The following is a 12694-nucleotide window of genomic DNA, read 5'->3' on the forward strand; positions in this document are numbered from 1 at the left end:
TGTGTGTGTGTGTGTGAGAGAGAGAGAGAGCGGGGGGGGGGTTGCCTGATCGGTAAACAAATGAATAATGTCTGACTGGGATGGAGACGAAAAGGAGACCGCAACAAATGTTGTGTCTACTGGAGAGAGAGAGAGAGAGAGAGAGAGTAATTTTAGTGGTATGAGTCATATCTAGAGACATATAGGGTGTGTGAGAGAATCCCATAGAGAGAAAGAAAAAGTGAAAGACGAGTGGAGATTGTGTGTGTGGCGGTGAAAAAGAAAGCTTAGGTACCGAGTGATACCAGAGAACAGTTGAGACGTGAAAGATAATGAAAACCGTGTAATGTATAATGATAGGGAGAGTGTGACACTTCTCAAGGGAGACGTCGAGAGACCATGTTTGCGAGGATAGGAGAAACATGAAATGAGCGTGCGGGTGAGCTGGAGAAAAGAGAGTGATAGCTACATGAAGCAGCATGCATGCAAGAGAGATGGCCGTGAAAGGAGTGAACATAAAAGGGATTCAAATATTTGAATTCGAGATGATGATACATGTAAGCCATACTCGAACCAAAATTGATATATCAAACATGCATACACATATGAATTCATGCGCATCTATGTTATTTAATATGTAGATATTACTGATCCATATATTGTAGTAGAACATAATTTGGTTAAAAAAATTTGAATTCAACCTTAAGATTTTGAGATCATTGTATTTGTAAATCATATTATACATATAAAGGAGCAGAATTCTTTGTTGTGCTTTTGAAAGTATATATAAAAATGATGTATATAGAATTTAATTCCAATTCAAAATGGATCCCACCCGAAAAAATAGAATACAAATGGGATTCGAATTGAGTTGGCATGGTAAACGTGCACTCTGCAAAATTTGAACGAAGCGGGGAAAGTCGCAGTAATTGCCCGAAACCAAAATCTGTGAGATGGAAATTACTACTGCCTATCCCTGCCACACAAAGCCTATCTGCTAGATTTCTATAGGTTTTGATAGGGGTAGGTTTGTAATTTCAACCAAACGTGACGTAACCGCCTCTCACACGGATTCATACACGATGGGTGCCAAAACATAGTGTGTCCTCGGCCTAAATCGACTCCCTCCCCGATTCATACGCACTACAATAAGAAGACACATCCGTGACATTTTGGGCCGAACGAAAAAAAATTCTGTCATAGATATGACACTTCTATGACGATAATTGTGACAAAACCCGTCATCATAGATGTGGTGGGCTCCTACTTCTATGACAAAAAATCATGATAGAAAATGGGCTTTTCGTCCTGGGCGGGCCGGAGACGCAGCTGCATGACATTCTTTGGGCCGTCCATGATGGAAAAAACCTTGGTAGAAGTAAGGGCGAGGAAAATTTCGGGAGTTCCCGGTTACGGTGGGTGGTCGGGGGCCGAGCGATGTGAGTTTCTCTCGTACACGTACGCGTGTGTGTGCGAGGCATTGGTTCTAAATAAACCCGAGCGAGGGCGTTGGGCTCTAACTGAACCCGAGCGATTGCACTGCAGGCTACACGTTACTGAACCTGAGCGATCGATCGATGGCTGTTAAGTGAACCCAATCGAGTGATTCCTTTGCTACTGCTGCTAACTGAAGCCTATCGATGCTACCTCTCTAGATGAACGGTGAGCGTTGCGGGGGGTGGATGAACAGTGAGTGGTGGCGTTGCCTCTCGATGAAAAGGACCCCGTGGTGTGGAGGGCTAGATGAACAGGACAACTCCATGGAGGGCTGGATGAACAGTAGACGGTGGAGGGGTGCCCGTGGAGGGGTGGTTGAACAGTATCCGGTGGAGTAGCGCGTGGTGGAGGCTGGATGAACAAGAGCCCGTGGAGGCTGGAGGTGGTCAAAGGTAGCCCGTGGAGGCTGGAGTAGGTCGACGGTGGAGATGAACAGTATCCCCTGGAGTCCCGTTTTCCGGTACGCCACACCCCTCCCGATGAACAAGACCCCCGTTTCGACCTTAGCGCTCCAACACAAGTCCGTTTCGTCCGTTTTGCGGTACGCCACACCCCTCCCGATCAACAGGAGCCCTGTTTCGACCGTAGGAGGTCCGCTTCCTCCATTTTGCCGTACGCCAGACCCCTCTCGATGAATAGGATCCCATTTCGAACGTGGCTGGTTGAACACAAGGCCATTTCTACCGTTCTGTGGTACGCCAGGCCTCGTTTCCATCGCCTCTTCCGTCCAAGCCCTCCCAATGAACACGATGACGCATTCCATTCCGACCCAGCCGGTTGGCTCCCACGCGTTCTGTTGCCTCCCGATGAACACGACGTATTCCGTTGCCTCCCCATGAACACGACGCATTCCATTGCCTCCCCATGAACACGATGACCACGCTGTTTCTCCGTTTTGACCCAGCCACGAGCCCTGGCCGTACGTCTGCGCGAGTAGGTGTTTGAGACCCCACCCCTATGTACGTACGTGGCCGTATTTTCTTTCTTGCACCCTGGCTATTGTATGTACGTGTACATGCTACATGCGCGCCTCTACTATGATACGTCCGCGCCTCTACTATGACACGTGCGCGCCTCTACATCAACTAGTATGTACGTACACGTTTGCGACCAGAATGACAACGCTACGTGCCCTTCGACCAGGTGGGTCCCGACTATCAGACACTTACTTGCGTGCGAAGATGTAGCTGGTGGGTCCCAGCAGTCAGGGGGCGAATCGTTTTTTTGCCCGGACGCACTTTCTTGCGTGCAAAGGTGTAGCTGGTGGGTCCTAGCAGTCAGGGGGGCGAATCGTGTTTTTTCGGACGCACTTCCCTGCGTGCAAAGATGTAGCTGGTGGGTCCCAGCAGTTAGGGGGGTGAATCGTTTTTTCGGACGCACTTCCTTGCGTGTGAAGATGTAGCTGGTGGGTCCTAGTAGTTAGGGGGCGAATCATTTTTTTCACGAAATACGGTGGCCCGTCCGGTGGGTCCCCGCTGTCAGGTGGAGGAATAATTATGTTACGTGTAATAAGGAGGCACTTCCTTGTGGCTGCCGTGGACCCAGCTGTCATCCTCTCCACGTACAGTCCACGTCCGATGGAAGTCATTCCTTCACTACGTTGACCACGCCGTGCTGAGAGCACCACGGCGGTGGACAACGGCGAGGCCTAGGAAGGGGACGACGCATAGCCGGGGAAGATGCGGCAGTGGATGCACACGCAGAGAGGAGTACGAGGGTTCACTGGTTTGGCTGCGCTGCCGTCGCCGCAGAATAACAGGGGGTGTGGGTGAGTGGAGGGATGGCCTGGCCAGCGATGGGAGTAGTAGGGGGCGGTGAGGCCTCCGCGGCAGCACAACCGGCCACGGGAGGCAGGAGCAGGTGGCACAGCCGGCGCTGCTTTGGGCGGCTGGAGCAAGAAGACCAGAGGTTGAAGAAGCACGACGGCCGTTGGATGGACATCGTACGGCCACTGCAGCTAGAATCGTTTATATTGACTAAGTTGACAAAGCCCTTGGTACGTCAACTTAGTAGGGCCACAGGTCAGCTTCCGAAACGGTGCACCCCAGATGTCAGGGGGAGGAATCATTTTTTGGGCAGGTGAAGCTAGAATATCCGAGATTGAAGAAGAAGCAAGGCATCCGTTGGATGGACATCCAACGGCCACTGCTGCTAGAACCGTGTGTTGACTATAAGTTGACAAAGCCTTGCATACGCGTCAACTCTCTTTTTTTTAGGGGACGCGTCAACTTAGTAAGGCCAGAAGTGTGTGGCAGAGAACTTATAGCCCATTTGAGATTTGTAAGAATGTGCAGCCCATTTTTGAATTCTAATGGAATTTACTACAGCCCATTTACAGTTTGTTAAATGTACAGCCCATTTCAACCAACCGTTCAAAATAGAATTCAATAAAATTTCCCACATTTTGATGGGATCCGAAATATTTTTATCCCAAAATTTCTAGTCAGATTAAATACAATTTCAATATAAATTTATATTACGTAAAAATCCAACCAAACATTGTGCTCGCAATAATTAATGAAATTAAAATTTTCAATATCCAAAAGTAATATTTTATAAAGTAATTACGTGTTTGGTGCATTTTTTATAGTTACTGCCCAGTTTTTATAATTACATCCCATTTATTATTTCTTAAAGCCCATTTTCTTGTTAACCCTAATGAATCCCTCCTAGGAAAGATTTGCAGCCCAGCGGGGCGGAGAATAACAACTTGACCTTGCCTGGGTATTCCTAAAAAAAGTATAGCTGGGCTAGCCATTTTCAGCTTGAAAATATTTAATATCTGGGCTGGATATCTGGCCTGGGCTAGACGGGCCACAGCCCGCCCAGTTAATACCTGCAGTGATGTTTTTGTTGTTGTTCAGAGGAGAAAAATTAATATCTAGTCTAAACATCAAAAAACTCTGCAGTGCTCACACCTCAAAAACACAAATACTGCTCGAGCTGCTTGGTCCCAGCTGTCGACCGCTTCTTGTGCAATTCTCTCGTTTATTGACTACTCCCTCCTTTCCGGTTTATAGTGCTCAATTCAGAAATCTCGCCAATCTGGAATACTTTTTGTAGTTTTGCAAAAGGACCTAATTAATGCTCTTGTTATCCTCAAAAAATATGTTTATCAATGCATCAATTGCAATGCATGCATGCATAAAGTACATGCATTGGTCAATATTCTCTTAATACTTGCATGCAATGATTTAATGCACCTTGGAATCTGAACATGTGATGGAAAAAACTAAAATTTTGAGATAAGCCCTATAAACCGGAAAGGAGGGAGTACATAGGTTGACAATGGTGTGGGACCGTGATGTCAGGAAACCAGGAGGAAGCAAAATAAATTATAGTTATATATAGATATAGATATATATAAGGAGGCACTTGCGTATGTGAGGCTATGGCCCTGGTGGGTCCCCGTTGTCATCCTCTCCAAGTAAAGTCATCTCCTCGCCCGCACGCGCTTTCCGCCCGAAACAGTCAGCGCTGCCCGCCCCGCTTCCCGGTGCAGGCGCTTGCTCCGCCTTCAAATGACACAAGTGACGTCTGTCCGTCCATCTGCCGCCCACATTAATGATACGCGGTTGCCGAGGCGGCTACTCCGGCGCCACACATCCATCCCTCCGCCGCCCACCATTGCTATATAAACTGTTGCGCCGGCCATAGCCGCAGTCATCCGCATTCGTTCCCTTTCTCATGTCCACACCACTACTGCCCATCATGGCTTCCTCGTGCTCCAGCGCTCTTCGGGACAAGCGGACGATGGACCACAAGGAGATGGCAGCCATTGCTGCCGATCGGCTAGCCGGCAGGCAGCCGAAGGACGACGACATCCCAATGGAGAACATGGTAGTCGATGATTCGGCGCCAACCCATTCCTCCGCGCCATCCTCGCCGGTGCATTGCACCATGACCATCAGCGAGGCCCTTGCCCAATATATGGACACGGTGAGGCAGATGCGTGAGGAGCAGTTCCGGGAGGGGCAGGCCGACACCGCCTACAACCACCATCTCCTCCAGGAGCACCTACGGGCGGAGGAGCAGATCGCCGCAGAGTGGTCGAGCAGGAGGCGCTGCTGGACTTGTACCGCTCCGCCCGCAAGGGCCGCCTCGAGCGCTGGCGCTACTGCATGCGGGTGGCGGATGCTGCAGCCGCCAACAAAGAGGGCGATGAAGTGGGCGAGGCGCTGTTTGGCGAGACCGAGGACGAGGCAGAGGACAATGCCGGCTCCGACGAGTCCCCGCTTCGCTGGCGTCGACAAGGCCCTGCTCCGCCGAGGCCCCCCGGCGCCAACAATGAGGCAGAGGACACCGTCTGCTCTGTCGAGGCCCCGCCCTGCCAAAAACGAGGCAAAGGACATCACCGGCTCAGCCGAGGCCCCACCTAGCCAACAACGAGGGGGAGGATTTCCACCGCTCCGCCGAGGCGCCGCCCGCCGGCAACGAGACAGTGGACATCGCCGGCTCCGTCGAGGCCCCGCCCCGCTGCCAACGAGGCCGCTCCACACTGAAAACAACGAAGAATAGAACACGGTAGGTCGCCGCCGCTCGGGTCCAAGTAAGGCCACCGCTGCTACCCTCCGGTTGAAGCCAAGCTAGGCGGGTTGACCATTGACGGCCGGTTAGCTTCTTGGTGGCGACATGGAGTTGGAGAGCTGCACTGGAGAAGAACGCTGCTTCTACTTCACTGCTGGTGCAGTTGGCTGACCGACACGTGGGCACAATAGGCCACATGTCAGTTACGCAACTGCACCTGTAGTTAAGTCACTGAAGCTTCTGTTCAGCTCAGCGGGACACAGGTGGGTAGCTTCGATCAATTAATCATACCTCCAGCGCACCCCTTTTTAGTTGAAGAATGTATGAAATGTAATGAAATCTGGCATGTTATATGAAATCCGACCGAGTATGAATGAATTTATTTCGATTAGTTCGAATTCCTGTATCACTGGCATTGGATGAACATGCAAAACAATACGTACTAGCATTATTCCCAGGGTGATCACCTCGTTTGCAGCAGTTTCACATGTACTCCCTCCGGTCCTTTCTAGTCTGCATACAAGCTTTGTCTGCAGTCAAAGTATCTCTACTTTGACCAATCTTATACAAAAAAGTATGCACTTTCACAATGTGCGAAGTAAAAAGGAACAAAAGGAGTACAAAGAGTTTGAGCAGCTTTTTAGCGTTTCTGTACATTGCAATCAAACACATAGGGCTAGCAATTCATAGAGAACATTCAAAACAATCGATGATTATGCATCTCAGCGACTCACATGTCAGAGGCAATAATTACTTCACAACTAAAGTATAAAGGAAAAAATTGATCGACACTACTGACAGCAAAGGGCGTCCCATTCGAAAATATCAAACACATGTCTTGCTAAAATCAATCAACAAAATTTGACAAGGTTGTCCCATTCCAAAATATCAAATGCCTACGATTGTGGAATGGGTAGGGTTTGCCATCAGTTTGAACATTGACATGGCACCTCATGCTAAATAAACAAGTTGTTCTTTTTGTGCAGTTCCACCAAAATCAACCAAATTCGCGTGTAGCTTGTATGATTTCGCCCTTATATGTTGCAACGCCTTGAACTTATCGACACCTCCTTTCTTCTGGTGGAAATGAATGATTCGATGTATTTATGAACATTTCATGCAGTTCCCATTGAAATCAAGCAGAGCACCCATGTTTGCACAAATACAAAAAATTGATTAGAATAAAGCAAACTGTACTATGAATTGACAGTTTAAACAGACACCTACATGGTCTTTGTAGAGCACACTTTTAGAAAAATGGAACTCAGCAGAAAGAATCCTAGAACAACATTGTACTCACGCATCACAACAAAAAAATGGAGATTTGTTAGTCCTTCTGAGCTGAAGTTAGTTTGGTCTTGTGGGGAGTAATGTAACCATCCTTCAACTGCTCCTTCTGATGAGAAGATAGACATGGCTTCTTCATCCTGGCATAATCAGAACTAGTCACTTCACGTACTCCATATTCTTATTCAGAGGAATATAATCCTGTTGTGCAAAGACAAGAGGACTACTAAATGCTAGAATCCCTGTTTGTCCAAAAGGAAAGGAAATATTTAAAACAGCATAGATGAAGCACTTCTCAAGGACAATACCACTTTTTCATGACAGTATCTAAATAGTAGCACAACACCAATAGAGACGACAAAGCTCAATCATATGGACGAAATCAGTGGGCGAGTACCAACCTTTCTCAGGAGGCTTATTGTGTAGAGCGTACAGATGAAGCACTTCTCCAGAACCATCTGTTGCTATCTACGGTGATGGCCATGCTTACTATATACTCCTCGATTAGTTTAATGTTTCCAACAATTTCTTGTGCAGTTCCACTAAAATATATGGTATCTTCAAAGAAGATCCATGTTTGCTCAAGTAGAGATAATTACGTATTACATTAAGAGTGGCATCAAATCAGTGGCAAAACAATTTCTTGTTCCAGCCATAGCAATAAATTAAGATGCAAAACTATATCATTACTTGTGTCATCACAGTTCTAGTGCTTCATTACAGCACCGGGAGTTGATTTTTGTCTTTCTTCCGCTTGTTATTCCCCTTCATCACTTGGTTCAATAACAGACAAGCTTCGCCTTCAATGTAAGATTTGGCATGTCAATTAGGGAGCACAAGTATAGTACTCAACTTAATTTTCTGATGAAAGTGGCAAAATACAGGCCAACAGTTGTGAAATATCCTTATCTTACCTCAATGGGATATTACGGTGCACATACAGATTGGAAGTCTTGTTTCCATTTGTGCAGTTCACTAAAATCAAGCAACATTATCGTACAAGTAGCACAACATATGAAAGAACACTGCAGAATCATGTGAAAGAAGGCTAGTACTGACCTCTCATGATGCGGAATTCAAACAACTCACAAGGAGAAGATCTCAACCAAATTTGCCAACACGGATAGGAAGTAAGATCACCTCTTGTGTCGTTCCACTAAGATCAAGCAATCAAGCAACGTTGTCGGTGTGACATTTTGGTTGAACTACACAAAACACTCTTAAAACAAAAGTGTTTTGTGCAGTGCAACAAAAGGTCACAATGGCAATGAGGTGAAGTAGATAACCCTGTTTATAGAGAGGTGCAAAGGAAACAATTAGTGGTCAATAACGGTGGATGACACAGAAGCCAACAAAAAGAAGAATCTACCTTATCTAAATGGGAAAGAAAGCAAGACAATAGCATTTCTCAAATGGTGGCAAAGATTAATATTAACATAGAGATTATATTAACAATAAAATTCGTTAAACATGTAATTTGCTTTTAACTGTGGCATTGCATCAATTTTCCAGCGGCATTATTGGAGGGTGTTTGTTTACAGGGACATTTTGGTGTAGGGACTAAAATAACTCCGTGTCAGTCCCATCTAAACCAATAGGAGGGAATTTTAGGGACTAAAAGCGGGCATTTGGGACTAAAGAAAGAAGACCCCGAGGGAGTCTTTTTGGGACTTTTTCCAATAGTTGCCCCTGCCACGCATCACACCTTGTCTCTATTAGTTCATTACTAGGGGTAACATGGTCTTTTAGCATGTCATTTAATAACCTCTAGTCCATGTTTAGTCCCTGGAACCAAGAAGGTAGGGACTAGGGAGTTTTTAACCAAACAGGGCCTTAGATTAACAACAGCTAATGAGTTGCACGGGACAGTGGACGCACCAGCACCATGTGCATCTACCGATGTACTGTGGTCATGCACAGTCTATTGCAACAAAGAACAAAACAACCAAGGAGCATATTTGTGTTGGTCCCAGTTTTGTTATCTTTAGACACCTTTCCCTATGTGAGCACAGCAAATCTAGTCCTGCTCAAACTCTACAGCCTTGTCCCCCAAAACAAAAGATCAGTTCGTTACAGATGTGCGTACTGCGTTTGTCATTCTTTTCCCTTTTCGACCAACGTAGGTGCTGGATAGACAGTATATACTAGTACTTTCGCCCCTTCCTTTCCTCTTTGAACCACGTCCTAGATTTATGTGATACAACTTTCCCCACTACTTTCCCCCATTCCTTTCCTCTTTGAACCACGTCCTAGATTCATGCTATACAACTTTCCCCCTTCATTTCCTCTTTGAACCACGTCCTAGATTCATGCTATATACAACTTTTCCCACTAATTTCCCCCACTCCTTTCCTCTTTGAACCACGTCCTAGATTCATGGTATACATGCAGCTAGAGCAATGCATGTGGAGTAAGTAAATTATACCTTAAGGTTCTTGGGGTGTGGTTCGGTGGGCGACAGGACGGCGGCGAAGAAGAAGGGGTCGGAGGCCCTCCGGCGCCGCCGCTGGGTGAAAGTGAACAGCTGCGCCGGTAGTGGATTCCCTCCCTCACCAGCGGCGGCAGCATTAAGCCTCCTTCCCTTCCCAGCGGACGGATCCTGCCGGCTCTTTGAGCAGCAGTGAGGGGAGAGAGAGGCCAAAGAAGTCTTGTTTAGATCTGGAGAGGGCGAGACAGTGTGAAGAGAGCGACTACAAGCGCTGAGGCTCCAACATGTATATATATACTGGAGAGAGAGTGTGAAGTGTGCAAACCCTAGAAGACAAGGGCCGAGGCTGTAGCTTATACGTGATGACGTGATTGTATGGTCACTACGAGATCGTATAGCTCCATATCCATCCATTTTGACCAGTCAAAGAATCCTCCTGGCACAAATTACGCTCAAGTGTAGTTATCGAACCCGAGACCTAAAGTTTGATGAGCGATCAGGCTAACCAGCTACACAACCCTCCCGTTATGTTCAGCGAGAGGAAAATAACCTTTTATACATTCCTGCATTCGTGTGACAAGCATGCCGTGTTTTTTTTTGTGTGGGAGTCATTGGGATTTCAATCATAATCGTGTCATGTGGCTTTGGTGGTAAGACTATCCACAGTGGTGCAGAAATAATGCAGCCTTAGTCACCTTACCTCTCTCCATGTAGTACGTTGGGTCCCACCAGTCAGAGGGTGAAACAAACAAATTAATAAGAAAAATTAAAAGCGCCAACGGTGTATCTTACCCCACACATCTCGCTACTGCTCGGGAACACTGTCCAATTGATCCCTCTGTTCGCTCACGTACTATTTTAAGTGAATCCTTATTATAACATGCACACAAATTTTGGGCACTGGTATTCGACTTAAGTCAGTGTGCCACCGTATCGCGTATACTTACTACTCCCTCCATCTAGGTGTAATGGGACCAAGGTGCATGCGTGTGCGCGCACGCACGCACGCGTGTGTGTGTATTGTTAACAACATGTCTGTGTTAGAGAGAGCGACAGATCGACCTACTCCTACAGAGAGATGGTGTGTAGTGTACGATTTTAGCCGCGAGAGTCGGTGCATCCTCTCGTTTCTGGGCGTGTCCGGTAGGGACATGCGGACAGCTGCCATGCCCGCTCCTGACCAGCCTGGCCCACCCAAAGCCCCACCATCGCCCGCGCACGCTTCCCGCCCGAAACGGTCAGCGCCGCTCCAAAGAATCGGTGCCGCATTAATGCCCAGGCAGAGCGGACGCGACCACTCACTGGCGCAAGAGTGATGGTTGCTTCGTCCGTCCAACTTACTGCTGGGTCTATGTGATTTGATGGCTCATTGGTCTTTATTACTGAGGTGGTAGGACTGCTGGATGTCCCACGCTTTCGGCGAAAGGAGGTACTACTAGATTACAATTTTCTCCATGCTTATAGTAGAGGAGTGCAAGAGCAGTGAAAACACGCAGGCTCAGTGATTACATGGCCCACCTCACACTATCACCGTGCGACACCAAACTCTTTACATAGTACTCCCTCTGTTCCTAAATATTACTAGATGAGTCCCCGCGCATTGCTGCGGAACAGCTGTATATCTCTCTGTGCAAAATTATCGATTTCATAGAACTAAAAAATAACTCTATAACCGCAAGACAAATGTGGTAGCCAAACTAAATAAACTCCCATCATCATTTTGATCATCCCACATAAGGAAAAAAAGATCAGCCAACTCCTACTGCATAATGGGATTATATTTTTCTTTTTGACATGTTAATGGGACTTAAAAGCTCACTTACATGCATGCTACCGGTGCATGCTTGCATGCAGACATGTTGATGTGATTTAAAACCCACTCACATGCATGCCACGGTATTTCTTCATGCTTGCATGTGGCTTACTGCGGAGCCTCTCAACGTCTAGATCAGACGGCTATTATGGACTGATTTAGTTCATCTAACAGCTACATTAATTTTGATGATGTGGCTCAAGGAGAGGATAGAGAATTCCTAGTAGTGAGTAGATAAGTCTTTGTAGAGATTCCACTAGGTGAACTACATACGGAACAAAATGAATGAATATACACTTGAAATGCACCTATATACATCCGCATGTGGTTCATGGTGAAATCTCTACAAATACTTATATTTAGGAACGGAGGAAGTACTAGTATAGTACATACTGTAATTTATCAGCGAGGTAAATTTGTACAATGCTATGAAGCTTCCAGCATCTGTTACATGTATCTTGCATCCAAGGTTGCCCGTTGCAACATTTCATCAAATACAAAGGAGACTAACATGCATGCTATTGCATCTCAATAATTAACAGATCATAGCAAATATGTACTCCCTCCGTTCCAAAATAAGTGTCTCAACTTTGTGCAAACTTTAGTACAAAGTTGTACTACTACTAAAGTTGACACTTATTTTGGAACAGAGGCAGCTAAAGAAAAAAACGATCTATGCAGTCCCTAGCCCTTGAACCGTGAACCCTAACCATGCTTCAATTTGCTGGCAATGTTCGAGCTTCCTAATAAATGAAGTTTGCAACCTTTTGACTATCGGATCATTTTGTGCAGTTTCACCAAAATCGAGATGAGCATCCCTGTGGCAAAGAAATTGAAGAAGAGTGATTAGAATAAGATTACTGGGACTAGTTGATGAGAAATAAACTCATCACAAATACAGTACGTAGAAGCCAGTAGAAGTATGTGCAGGGAAAAGAAGTAGAGAAATATCCACAGGGAGTGATGTGGGCAGCTGGAGCAGTGGTGCAAGCTGGCTATAAAGGGAGCTGTACCTGAGGGACGTAGCTCAACCTTGAGGAGGGCGGCGGGAGGCGGCAACTGCCCACGTCGCGGCTGTGAGCAAGGGACGAAGGCAACCTCACCGGCTTTGTGAGAGAGAACGGCGGGGACCCCTGATTGGGACGTGCCGACAGTGGGTTTTC

This window comes from Triticum aestivum, chromosome 1B (assembly GCF_018294505.1).
Source record: "Triticum aestivum cultivar Chinese Spring chromosome 1B, IWGSC CS RefSeq v2.1, whole genome shotgun sequence".
In the NCBI taxonomy this organism is placed as follows: domain Eukaryota; kingdom Viridiplantae; phylum Streptophyta; class Magnoliopsida; order Poales; family Poaceae; genus Triticum; species Triticum aestivum.